Source organism: Nicotiana tomentosiformis, chromosome 8 (genome assembly GCF_000390325.3).
Source record: "Nicotiana tomentosiformis chromosome 8, ASM39032v3, whole genome shotgun sequence".
Lineage (NCBI taxonomy): Eukaryota > Viridiplantae > Streptophyta > Magnoliopsida > Solanales > Solanaceae > Nicotiana > Nicotiana tomentosiformis.
This window is the reverse complement of record NC_090819.1, coordinates 97489000-97503615: the sequence shown is the minus strand read 5'-3', so window position 1 is coordinate 97503615 and position 14616 is coordinate 97489000. Positions and strand designations below refer to the sequence as shown.

The 14616-nt window shown below is 36.6% G+C and overlaps 2 pseudogenes; both read left to right on the top strand.

Annotated features, from left to right (window-relative positions):
• The first annotated feature begins 5741 nt into the window (after window positions 1–5741).
• On the top strand, window positions 5742–5915 carry LOC117278302 (U2 spliceosomal RNA; annotated as a pseudogene).
• An 886-nt stretch (window positions 5916–6801) lies between these two features.
• Window positions 6802–6923, top strand: LOC138898297 (U2 spliceosomal RNA; annotated as a pseudogene).
• Window positions 6924–14616: the final 7693 nt, after the last annotated feature.

Genomic DNA, 14616 nt, shown 5'->3' with positions numbered 1-14616 from the left:
CCATCTACTATGCGAGTAAGACTCTTAATGATGCACATCTGAATTACACCACCACTGAAAAGAAGTTGTTTGCCGTTGTGTGGGCCTTTGAAAATTTTGGGCATACTTGGTGGGAACAAAAGTCATAGTCCATACCGATCATGCAACAATCATGGATCTATTTACAAAAATGTAATCTAAGGATAGATTGATGCACTGGGTTTTGTTGTTGCAAGAATGTGATGTAGCAATACGAGATCGAAAGGGCATAGAGAACCAAGTTGCTGACCATCTATCAAGGCTGGAAAATCATGACCACGTAGAGGAGGGTGAAGAAATTAAAGAGGCATTTCCTAATGAGCAATTTTTTGCTATCACCCAAGACCCTTCCCCATGGTACGCGAACTATGTGAACTATCTTGTGAGTGGGGTACTTCCTCCTGAAATTGAATCTAAAACTAGAAAGAGGTTTTTACATGATGTGAACTTCTACTACTGGGATGAGCCATACCTGTACAAGCAGTGTGCTGATCAGTTGATGAGGAGATGCATTCTAGAAAAAAGAGGTGGAATTAGTGTTGTATAATTGTCATGCATCACCTTATGTAGAAAAAAGAGGTGGAATTAGTGTTGTATAATTGTCATGCATCACCTTATGGGGGCCATCATGGAGGTAATAGAACAACTGCAAAGGTATTACAATCCGATTTCTTTTGGCCAACATTATTCAAGGATGCCCATGCATTTTCTAAAGAAGTGTGACTAGTGTCAAAGAACATGAACAATCACAAAGAGACATAAGATGCCTTTGAATAACATCTTAGAGGTCGAGATTTTTGATGTGTGGGAGATAGATTTTATGGGACCATTCCCATTATCCAGAGGAAACAAATACATCTTGCTAGCAGTTGACTACGTGTCAAAATGGGTAGAGGCGATCACATTTCCAACAAATGATGCCATAGTGGTAGCTGCGTTTGTGAAAAAGAACATATTCTCGAGGTTTGGGACTCCACGTGCCTTGATTAGTGATGAAGGGACACATTTTTGCAATCTGTTATTGAATAACTTTCTAGCTAAATATGCAGTCCGCCATAGAGTTGCTACGGTATATCATCCGCAAACAAGTGGACAAGCTGAGGTGTCTAACAGAGAAATAAAGCAAATCTTAGAGAAGACGGTGAGTGTGAATAGGAAGGATTGGGCTGCAAAGTTAGATGATGCCTTGTGGGCATATAGAACTGCATACAAAATGCCAATTGGGGCATCGCTGTATAAGCTCGTTTATGGGAAGGCATGTCACTTGCATGTTGAACTTGAACACAAAGCGTACCGGGCCATTAAAAAGTTGAATATGGACCTTGAAGCCGCGGGTGAGAAGAGACTCTTGCAGTTGAATGAGTTAGATAAGTTCAGGTTGCACTCTTATGAAAATGTTAAGCTTTACAAAGAGAAAACGAAAAGATGACATGACAAGCGTATCAAGCCACGTCACTTCGAGCCAGGCCAACATGTATTATTGTTCAATTCTAGGCTCAAGTTGTTTCCTGGGAAGTTAAAATCGAGATGGTCATACGCGTTTGAGGTGGTGAGAGTCACTCCTTATGGTGTAATTGAGCTGTGTGCTTTAAATGGTGAAAGGAAACTTTTAGTGAATAGACAAAGAGTCAAGCACTATTGGGGAGGAATAATTGATCGTGAGAAGACCAACGTTGTACTCGCTGATGAGTAAACGAGGCCCTGCGTCGTGCCGCGACATTAAATCAGGCGCTTGTTGGGAGGCAACCCAACTTTACTGCTTTCTTTTGTTTTTATTTTTTATTATATTATTTTTTTAGTGGTTATTTTGATGTTGTAGGATTATAAGCATAGGAAGCAAAGCCATTGGAAGGGTGCAAAAAGCGAGCTAGATGGTGAGAACTAAGTGTGGGGTGCCCACACAAAGGACCATATATGGGGGAAGTGTGAGTACCCGTAAGCTACTAATTTTTTGTCCTTTGGCCTACTAGGGAGTCTCTTTTACCTTCTTGTTATTTACAGTGTGCATTGAGGACATTGCACAATTTTAAGTGTGGGGTGAGGAGATTATCTGCGTGATTTTCTATGCTATCCTAGCTTAATTGTAGTATTCTTTCTTAGTGTAGTGATGCAAAAAAAGAAAAAAAAGAAAATTTAAACTTTTTCCGACGATGGATTTTGTGGACAACTTTTTTGAAGGATTAAAGTATAATAAATTAAAAATACTTGCTTTGTAGGTAGTGTAATAATTTTCCCTTGATTTTTCTTTGTGTCGCGGTTCTTTTTCAAGGGTTTTGTTTGAACCGGTTGTAGTTAGTTGTATTTTTTTTAGGAGTAGGAGCCAGTGTGATGTGATTGGAATTGAAGCAAAAGCTCTTGAATTTGTTATGCCTTGAGAATAGTGAGTACTTTGGTTGTGACGCGTGGGCTCAATTTTTGACTCTTGTATAAGTACCTTAAATTGTATAATCTTAACTTTGCTTAACTGCTTTGACTAGAGTGTCTTGAAGAGTCCAATCCTGAGTTAGTTATGTGCCATGTGTGTGTGAGGTTTGTGTGTTATTTTATGCATTATATTTGATGTCTAGAACTTTCCTTGTGTGGTTGCAAAATGAATTAGTAGTTTCGGTCAGTCTAGGAAGTGATATAAGCATTTTTTTATTGAGCAAGTTATATGCTTTTACCCACCTAATTGTTATGTATCGTAATTAACCCCTTTGAGCCTGTAATCTTATTTCTTTGGCAACCACATTACAAGCCTTACTCATTTGTTTGAATTTGCCATCTATCTGAATTTTTCACCTCTCATGAGCACTTGGAATTGTTATGAACTTTGTAAAAGTTAAAGTGTGTGGTGGTTGGTTTGCCTTTTGAGTGAAACTAATGAAATAAGGAGAAAGGTACATTGTTTTGAAAAAGTAAGAGCCACTTGAATTGAAAAAGAAAAGAAAAAAAATAGTTGTATTGTTGTGAAAAATATTCCTTGAAAGTGGTAACTCTTGATGTAATTATGCTTAAAGAAGTAGGGAGTTGACGTATATTGATGTGAATGTGGAGTTATGGTTGGACATAAGTGTGGGGTTTTAAATGTTAAAGTGTATGTATTGAAATTCTTAAGGAGGTGTAGTCACTCTTATATCTAAATGTATCCTACCCGTCCCGCAGCCAACATTACAACCAATTAAAGTCCTACTTGATCTTAGACTGAATGAGCTCGATTAGTAGAGCAGTATACTATGGGGAAGCCTATGGTGCATCTTTTGTGGCATATGAATGTTGTTTTTGAGAGTGAGAGAATTATTTCTATCTTGAGTTCCTAATTGTTCTAAATTTTATTGAGCGTGGAACTACTCTTTTTTGTTGTGTGAGGGCAATTGATTCATAAAGGAAAGGTAATGCCTGACCTCTACGTTAGAGTAAGTAAGCGGGTTATGAAAAATGCGTGGTGCTTGTGAGTCAAATCTTGAGGTGATGATGTTACACTATTGTGCTTAGTCTATTTTAAATATTCTTGGTGTAATGAGTAGGGGGATTGTTTAAAAAGATTGTATCTATATAAAGTATAGTTTGATTGCTCGAGGACGAGCAATGGTTTAAGTGTGGGGTATTGATGGTAGGCTATAATTGCGTATTTTAATCGCTAATCACACTCTAATTTATTGTACTTTTATTGTGTTTGAGCTTTAATCGCTAGTGTTTTGTACTTATTGTGTGTTTTATGCCTTGTAGGACCGATTCTGAGTTATGTAGATATTGTGTAACTAATTCGAGCTATGTGGAGCTTTGAAGTCTGAGTAAAAGCCCAAGAAATTAAGCCAAGATCGTGTTCGGAGGTCGAGGATCAATTCTGAACGTCAAAATTCAAGGAAGAAGCAACTGCTGAAGAAATGCAATAATGCGAGGCACTGTGCGACGCATTAGTGCAAAATTTTGTGAGAAATTTCCAAAGTTTAGAGACTAGATTTTTTATGGCATGACAGAAAAAAGCATTAGTACGACGCATTGGGCGATGCACAGTGTGACGCATGGAAAGCATTAAGTTTGCAAGTTTTCCTATTTCGGTTAGGAAAGGGAGATTTCGTCTAGGTCCGACCCTACTTGGTATAAATACATGAAAAAACGTTATTTTCTGGACTTTGGACACATTTTAGACCTAGAGACACACGAGGAACATTCGGGAGCAAGGATATCTCAGATTTCTTTATCTTTTCTTAGTATTTTCAATTATCCAACACTTAGGAATTTGTTTGATACTATTATGAGTGGCTAAAACCCATAGTTCTAGGGTTGTGATTTAGCCATGAATATTGTTGTTTAATGTTGACTTAACCTTAATTACAATTCACCAATATATGGTTGTTTCTTTAATCCTGTGATTAATTGTTTAATTGTCTGGCCACTAGTTAGGTTCTATTGACTATCTATGCTATGCTTGGGAAAACCATGTCTAAATTAGAGAAGAATTGAAGAGAGCACGATCTTAACTCTGAAGGGCCACAGATTTATGATTAGGATAGGAATATACCTAGTCACCGTACTGAATTAAATATTGTAATATTAATGCGTTCTTAATAGATTGATTTCATAGGAAAATAGGCGTTAATCTATTTTGAATAGGCGAGTAGTACTTCGGGAGAAGGCTATGAGTGCAATTGTTCGATTAATTAGCAACCATGAGTGAATTGTATGAAAGGGAGAGTTAACTAGAACACAATAGGATTGGTGAATCGATCACAACCATGGAATATTGTCTCTACTGCATACACAACAACCGTTTTGCTGCTTGATAATTTAGTTACTACTTAGAATTATAGTTTAGTATAATTAAACTCTTGAACTCGAATTGGCTCGACTGAATAACAATCTTGGTGAATTTAGTGGTAGTTGATACAAGTCTCTGTGGTTTCGACACTCGGCTTATCATGTTATTACTTGTACGCCCACGTATACTTGCGTGTACGTTAGAGAGCAACAATATAACTAGTAAACATAGATATATAAAGTAATTAATAAGGAACTTAAATAAAGATGGTAAATATGTTTCTATTAGTATAGCTAGATAAAAATCCATTTTATATTTGTCTTAAGAAAATTTATTTAATATGTACAAATTATTAATTTAGAACTCAAATTTAAAAAGAATAGAATCTATAAACTATAAGTTTTAAATTATGGTTCCGCGTGATTTGATATATATATGCAAGCCCAGCTAGGTAAAACCTACGAATTATTTTGTCGTTGCGGCGAAGGGATCGGATAAAAGTTTCTTGAGATAATTTAAAGTTAACACTGTCACAATCATTCTCAGTTTGTTTTCTTTCAAAAGTATAAGGGGAGGACTCATTAACTTAATCTGACAAGATTACGTTGCAGAGACTCTCCAGAACTAAAACAAAATCTCAAAAAAGAGCAGTAATGTGATCAAGAAAAGGTTTAAAATGCTAGTACTCCGTGCTCTTTTAACTTTTAATTTATTTGAGTCTCAGGGATTATTGGCTAAAAGATAGTGTATCTCGTGCTAAGGCATGATTATATATTGGACTTAATTTTATATTGTAAAGACTGCATTACCTTTACAACAGCTTATTGTTGTCTAATTAAGCTTCGAGTAAAAGCACACATTTGACTTTAGCTTCTGGTGGTCCGTTGAAGTAGGAACTTTATTTAATCCCACATCGAAAGTGAAACAAAAAACAAGAAAAGAACACCAGGTATAATTCCAGCGAGTCAAGTAGAATAAAAGCACACCTTTCTCGTCCTTTTTGCTAAGATCAAGTGTAGTATTTGTTTTTATCAGTTTAATATCTGATATGTGAGTTATCACACGATAGGGGAGAGTCCACCATGATAACTTGCTATTGGGGCTTTCACGTGTCACCTTGGCGTTGGCACTATTGCCTTGGCCTGGCACACCCCACCAATTCTAGTCAACAACGTAGCCTGTTTTGACAAATAACTAAAACAATGCAAGCTGCTATTACCCCACAACAAATAAGCTCTTAAATGTACTTTAAGGTCAAAAGAACCAGTAAATAATCCTTCTATCTAATTGTGAAATTCACAAATGTAACCACTGTTATAGGCAGAAACTCTCGTGTTTGGCAGTTCCATTGCCCACGTTTCATTAAAGTGATCTTTTGGGAGTGTTGCTGTAAACTACAAAGGCTTAACAACGCCATCCTTTTTCCACACCTTCCTGCACCTCCAAGCTACGATTTGAAGGTTATGGATGCACTAATGTTTTTTATGTTAACCTGTCACTGGTCATATAGTCTGAGTAGAGATATGCATACTATTGAATGACTTATAAAAGCACGGTTAATCAGAAATTCACTGCAAAAACAATAAAAATGAAAAACGAAATTATTAGGCAGGTAAGGCTGTTTGTGCTCAGACAGATACTTGTTTTAAATGTTGCAGCCGTAAGAACTATAACCTATGCATTTAATGTTCTTCTGTTTGAGGTTTTGCCCCAAAAAAGTCTTTTGAAATGCTATTAGCCAGTGTAGTTTGAGTTTATTTGTAATTTGTAAGAGTTTCAACGTTGGAGCAAATTGGGTAAACTAAACATAGCATTCTTCCAATGGCACAGGGATTATATATTAATTAAACATAAAAGACTTACATGACCAGTTAAAAGAACTCAATAAGCTGTTTTCTAAGGAAGCATATTCTACGAGCAAAGCAAAGATTTTTATGAAAGGAACTTTATCTGGTCTTGCTATTTTATTCCCACATCGAGGGTGAGAAAAGAAGAAGCAGAAGCATCAGGTATAAATTAAGGGACTCGAGAAGAAGAAAAGCATACCTTTCTCGGCCTTTTGGCTAAGATCAAGTGTAGTATCTGTTCTTATCAGTTTAATATTTGATATGTGAGTCATCGACTCACACGATATTAACTCAATTTTTTAAAGGGGAGAGTCTACCATGATAAAGAGATACAGTTAATGAATTTTATTTGATATAAATAATTCAGGGAAAAGAAGGCCAAGTAATGAAAGAAGAAATAAATATATTTCCAGATTATGAGTTCGAGAGGTGCATAGAGTCTTCATTTTTGTCATCCCTGTAAATGCTTACCCCTAAAGATTCACTACCGCATATCTTGAGATATAGAATTTGTCAACGGAGCGCGTTGGCCATATGAAAATCTAAGAAATAAATCTCTTACTATTTTGCAGTGCCGGGCATAAAGCACTACATATTTCGACACGAATAAAAAATTTAGATCAATGACAATGGTCGGGTTTTTTTAACAATATTTTATTTTTTGAATTTAATTGACCGACCAAAGTTGGTCGATAATTTCCGATCAACTTTGGTCGGTATTCCTTTCCGACCCCTAAAATATCGTCCACACGTAAATGGTCGCGTTTTGGTCGGTTATTGGCCATTACCGACCAACTTTGATCGATTTTTTTGGTTGTTTTTTACCGGATTTCTAGTAGTGAAATTTCAAGTTGTTCATCAGATATATAAGCATCTTATTAGAAGAATCACCCATATTATTATTTGCCACTTTATCAATCCAAGGACTGTGTTGGCTGTTTGATCAAGAAATATAGTCTCAGGTTAAACTGTTAAATTTAATAATGAAGGGTTAAACCTAGTTAAGGATAATAACTTTAGATATTAAGCACAAGGATCCACGATGTGAGAGACAGAGTTTGCATATTATTAATGACAATAAATATGCAATTTCCTTACCAATAGAACATCAAATGAGACATATCTAGCAATAAATGTTAATAAATGACATTTATGTAAATAAGGAGAATGATACACCCGATAATAAGTGGACAAAGAGAATATTCTGCCTGACAACGGTGAATGACAAATAGATCCAAGATTTGTATGAACAATCCTTGGATATGATGGAAACGTGGGGAATAATATGAACGAGAATCTTTATAAAAAGGTAGTGCCCTGTTCAAAGAGAGTCGTCTTCTCAAAAAGTTTTCTGATCAAATGAGAATTACCCCACACTCCCATTATCTCCTTTTCTATTTATATGGGACATGTCTCAGTCAACCCTAAAAGGACAAGTACAAAGAATATTCAATGAAATATTCTCTTAAATATCTTGTTACAAAAACTAGCCGTTAGTACTGTTCTCGATACTTGACCTCGACCATTATCAACTGCCTGGCCACGAGCTCCACTGTTTACTAGTCAACCTCGGCCACATTATTTTTCGTAACACCACTTCATGCTAGATTCCCATGGGGCAAAATATGACCTATATAGTTAGTCCCTCTGCTTATTGAGGTCGACCCTGGACGACCTCGATGAGCGGACTCTGTTAGTTATGGTTGAGAAGTTTGGGCGAGCAGGTCGAGTAGTAATGTTTTAGATGAGGTGGCATTGTGGCCTTCCGTGAGCCGCAACCTAGGGTCATGTCGCTTCGGAGTGATGTCATATCATCATGCGTCATCATTACGCATTTTCTCGATACCTCGCGTCGTTTCCAGTGCCTCTGCTATTTCGATTCCTGAGCTGTGTAATGACGGTTTGCTTTCTCGATATTGATGCCTGAATTCTTATAAATAGGGATACATAATCCTTTGCCTTATTCTTCGCAATTTAAATATTGGATCTCCATTCCTTCTTCTTCATTTTTCGTTCAGAATCCTTGCCCTCTTGATCTTACTGCCGTAGTTTGCTTTCACTGATTTTGGCAGCTTCTGCTACCCTTGACTCTTCTGTGTTTACACCTCCTTTATGCGTAAACAAAGATGGTTAACGTGTCTTCCAGTTCTGGGGGGTACCTGACCATGTTCGCTCGACACTCACACTCGGAACTCGGCACTCGCACGCAGTAGGTACCTGCGCTCACTGGGGGTGTGTAGAGACTCCGGAGGGGCTCCTTCAGCCCAAACACTATAATCTGCACAGACAACTCACGTGCTGCACGGACAACTCTCGTGCTATAGTATCAATATTTGTATCCGCACGGATAACTCACGTACTATAATAAGCCAATCTGGCCTACTGCGGCGTGCAACCCGATCCCATAATAAATAAGTATATAAAGCCAATATGGCCTGCTGCGGTGTGCTGCCCGATCCTATAATTATCCTCACAATCAGGCTCTCGGCCTCACTCAGTTATCAGTCACTCCAGTCTCTCTCTCATGGGCTCACAATGTCATGAAAATAGCCCGAAAATGATGATATGATGTATCAATAAATAACAGTAGAGACTGAGATACGATATGTAATGAAATGAATATGACTGAGTATAAATTTTCAATTTAAACCAAATAATTCACAGCAATATGACTTTTGTGGGTCCCAATAATACTGGCACATAGCCTCAACATGATTTTTAATATGATTCTCAGCTCAATTTCTTTAACACATAAAACTGCATGGAAAATGCCAAGATTATTTGACTACAAAATTCCACAGAACAATTATGTCACAATTTCTATGTGCACGCCCACACGCCCGTCACCTAGCATGTTCGTCATCTCCAAATAATTCACATAATACGTATATTCAGGGTTCATACCCTTAACTCCAAGATTAGAAGAGTTACTCACTTCGAACAAGACGAATCCAATATCGAGCAAGCTAAGCAATGCTCTAGAAATCCCATTCTGCATGTATCAACTTCTGAATGGCTCGAATCTAGCCACAATTAATTCGATTCAGTCAATACCAATTATTGTAATTAATTCCATAAGAAAATATTAATTTCCAATAAAAATTTGAAATTAACTCAAAAATCGCTCGTGGAGCCCATGTCTCGGAACCCGACAAAAGTTATAAAATCCGACAGCCCATCCAATTACAAGTTCAACCATACAAATCGTTTATAGAAAATCTAAATTGTTTGAAAAAAAATTAAATAAACAACCTTTTACATGCTAAAGTCTTTAACAATCTAACATCAATCTTTAAAAGATACCACATGTGCTATTCTGTTAGTCAGTTTCCAAGAGAAATACTTTCCATGAAAACTTATCGTTAGTACTCAAATATCTATACTCTTGTCAATACGTAAGTTTTGATAAAAACTTATAATATTTACCTTGAATGTCATTTTGCTAACAAGATTTAAAATAAAATTTTATAAAACGGCATGACACTACATATGCAACATAATATTCTAGTACATGGAGACATCCGTACTTGTTTGTCCCCACAAGCACGAAAGCACATTTGTAAATAACTTAAGTATTAACTCAAAACATGCTTTTAGAGAAAGTCCCTCAAGTAGAGTAAGTTTTAATCAACTTACCCCGCTTTCGCTTTATTAACATTCACAAGCTTTCAATCATCCTCCATCATTCCAATGTTGACTAAAATGCTCAACATCACCAACAAGTCATTATCTACAATTAGATATACTAATTACATCAAAATATGACCTAAGATATTGATCAATATCCATATATGGCTCATAAGATGGCTACAAGCCTCCAACAACCCAATTCGCCAAATAGTTTTATATGCTAGACTATTCAACTTCATTCTTATGTTTTAATACACATTCGAAGTCATTAATGATATTGCATCAATTGTCCATTGCCACCAAATTACTATTCATCGCCTTCTATAATCAACACTTGCAAAATAAACAATTCGGGTGATTAATTAGTTGATCACTTCCATCTTTTGCTAACAAATAAGTCCATAGGTTCATTGTATTCATAAATTTTATCGCCAAGATTACCATTCATCTTCTCTTTTATTTTCTCAAAAGTATTATTCATGGCATGAACTAGAGTTTTATAATCCAAATTTTCAACCATTAAAACTTGTAACAAATGCTTCAAATACTTCTAACTACTCATAATAAACGAGTTTGAAGCATTGAAATTACCTCTACTAGCTCAATCTTGAAAAATCACAACTTTGGTGATTTTAGTGTTCTTGATGATTTGATGATGAAATCTAGCATTTGGATGCAAGAATGATGTTAGAACTCATGTATATTGAGTAAGAATCTACCTAAAATATCATTAACACTTACCTTAGTTGATTGGACTTGATTTCAGCTCAAAATCGCCCCTTCACCTCAAGAATCCTAATCCCCAAATACTCAAAATACTCTCCTCCCCCGACCTTGTATTTATAGGCCCAGATTTATGGGTTTCGAATGCGGCCTCGGATGCTTCGCATCCTCGGTTCACTCCTCTTTGAAGCTCAGATGCTGACCTGGATGCTATGGCAGCACTTCACTACTAGTCTTTCTTTCGGACGCGGCTCCGGATGCTTCGCATCCGTAGACTCCTCTGCCAGCCTTTGGTAATTTGGTCATAACTTCTTGTAAGAATGTCCAAATGACAAACGGTTTAAAGAGTTAGACACCAGACTCGAAGATCTTTAATTTGATAGGTTTTCCATCATATAACGCCTTTTATATAAACTTTCGACGAGCATATATACATATATATATATATATATATATATATATATATATAGATATAGATATGCTCATCGAAAGTTTGGTCTTATGCGTGCTCATTTGGAACTTTAGTCTATCATAAAACTTTCAACTTGACTTGGACTTAGGTCTATCCTTAGACCACACATCACTTATAATATGCCTCGTCCACTTATTATCATATCCAATTGATATCCATCATATTAATAGTTCTTGTCTGCACACAAAATAATATAATTAGCACACATCAACTTTCTTAATAGCGCTTAACTACTTCGAAATTTTCCGAGGTGATACATAAACTAAAACAATTAACTATTGATCACTAGAAGACAAGAGTGGAGCAGCACTGAAATATCAATACGAGAAATAAGGGTCGTGACATGATATGTGCAAGATAGCTATTTGGGATCCAACTCTAGTTCAATTCACTCTAATGTTCTAATGATTCTCACGAATTCACTCGATGATTAATTCAAACGTATAGTCAAGACTCCTCTCTCGATTAAATCTTAACTTTACGAGGTGAATTAATATAAGCACCGTGAAAATATGCAAGCATGCGTTTATGGATTAGTGTTCCGGAAAAAGACTCTCGAATACTCTCTTAACTTGATTTAATCAACAATTCAACAAGCTCTTTCGATTACTTAAGAGAATCACTGAAATAAACCAAATAAAATAATGCACGATAATGACCACAATATTCCTCTTTCGATTAAATAAACTGGTGAATAAAGTTGCAAACAATTCAAAACTCCATAAACGAATAAAGAACTAGAGTTAAAATCCTCAAATAGCAATCAAAACACCATATCCGTCAAACCCTAAGGGAAACTACTCCACAATCATGGAGCTAGTCATCACAAATATAATTAAAGAGTAAGAAAACATCAATCTAACATTACAATCCAAATTTCCGTATTGAATTGATGGAAAGATGATGAAATCTTGTGTCTTGTAGCCTCCAATACTCTCCAAAAGCTTCCAAGGTCAAAGTCCTCTAAAATTCTTGTTTTGATGTATTTATACCATGTAGGGGCCCGGACGAAACTATCCTTTCCAAGCCGAAGTGGGAAAATTTGGCGAGAAAATACACTGTCGCGGCACTCCAGACAGCGCACCATGCGCCGCATTAGTGGAAAAGTTCAGAGACCTATTTTATTACTATGCAGGAATTTTGCACTAGCCACCCGCGCCCCTCGGCGCATGGCGCGGCGCGGCACGGCACGGTAGTGCATTATTCTTAGAGTAATCTTTTTTTCTCACTTTTTGACATCCATACTTGGTCCTCCAGCCCCGAACGTGATCCCGACTTAATATCTTGGGCTTCTACTCAGACTTCAAAGCTCCAAATCATCCATTTTAGCTTCAAACTTGCTTCTTCACTCGAAATCACATCCTATACAACATAACACACACATAATAAGTACACAGTACTAATAGTTAGGCTCAAATACAATAAAAGTATAGTAATTAGAGTGTAAAATATAGCTAAAACACGAGTTCCTAGTCTACCATTAGTCACTTTCACAATTGGTCTTGACTGGTGAGAATATCGATTTCCTTTTGTATATACACTTTTCAGAAAGAATCGAGTAAAAGACATTGTCATCTATAAAGTGTGAATTATGATTTTATATTTTACAGGAAAAATTATCCCGGAGCATAAAAGCGAAGCACATAGATTATGAAATATGGATTGAACACTGACAGGATAATTTGTGTTATTCAATTCTTTGGGACGTTTCATGAAACCAAAGATGAAAAAAGCGTCAGTTTTAATGCCTTTAATTTTTTCCGAACAGTTGCGCCCATTGACAAGTAGTAATTGTTGCTAACACATCAGAAATATAAGTGTAACGACCCGACTTGTCGTTATAAGAATTAACGCCCCGTTCAATGACTTAAGATCTCGAGCAGTTTCGTAATATGCATTATGACCCGCGTGTGTGGTCAAGTTTGATTTTCGGAAGATTTAGAATTAAATTGAAAGAACAATTCCTATTTAGAAACTTAAATGGAAAGAGTTGACCGGAGAGTTAACTTTTGAGCAAACGATCCCGGAATAAAAATTTTATGATGTCAATAGCTTTGTATGGTGATGTCGGACTTAGGCGTATGTTCGGATTTGGATTTGGAAGTCCATAGGACAATTCGACGTATTTTGGCGAAAGTTGAAAAATGGAAGATTTTTGAAAAGTCCGACCGAAGGTTGAATTTTTGATAACGAGGTTGGATTTCGATTCCGAAAATTTGAATAGCTCCATTTCATCATTTATGACTTGTGTGCAAAATTTGAAGTCATTCCGGATTGATTTGATACGTTTCGGCGCAAAATATAAAAGTTGAAAGAGTTTAAAACTCATAATTCGATTTGATGCGTGATTCGTAATTTCGGCGTTGTTTTGACGTGGTTTAAAGCCTCGACTAAGTTTGTATTATATTTTGGGACATGTTGGTATATTTGGTTAAAGTCCCGAGCGCCTCGGGTGGATTTCGGAAGGTTAACAAATCAATTCGAACTTGAAGAAAAGCTACTGGGATTTCTGGGCAGCAGCATGAACAGTGATCGCAAAAGCGTGAACAGTGCCCGCAGAAGCATGAACAGTACTCGCAGAAGCAGAGGCAGCGCATAAGCATGAAAATTGCCCGTAAAAGCGTGAACAGTATCCGCAGAAGCGTGAACGGTGCTCGTAGAAACGGAACTGGGCAGAAACATAAGGACCAAAAATTAGTCACTTTGCCATTTCGTTTTGGAATTTTTGGAGCTCGGTTCTTGGGCGATTTTGAGTATTTCTTCACGATTTCAACTCAAGTAAGTGTTCTATATTTTAAAGTGATTATATTTCATGAATCCATGATTATATTCATCGTCTAATTCAGATTTAAATGGAGGAAATCGAAAATTTAAGACTTAGAGGTCGAGTTGTTATTGGAATTCGATAAAATTGGTATGGGTGTTCGAATTTCGTAAAAATTATGCCGGGTTCCGAGAGGCGGGCCTCGCGTTGACTTTTGTTGACTTTTTGGAATAAAATTTTAAGTCGACGTATTATTATCCGAAATTATTTTTGATGAATTTTAATGAAGTTGTACAATTAATTTGGATAGATTTGAGCTGTCCGGAGGTCAATTCAAGCAAGAAGGTGATTTTGGAAAATCGGCATAACTTCAAAAAGGTAAGTATCTTGCTTAACCTCGAGTGGGGGAATTACCCTTAGG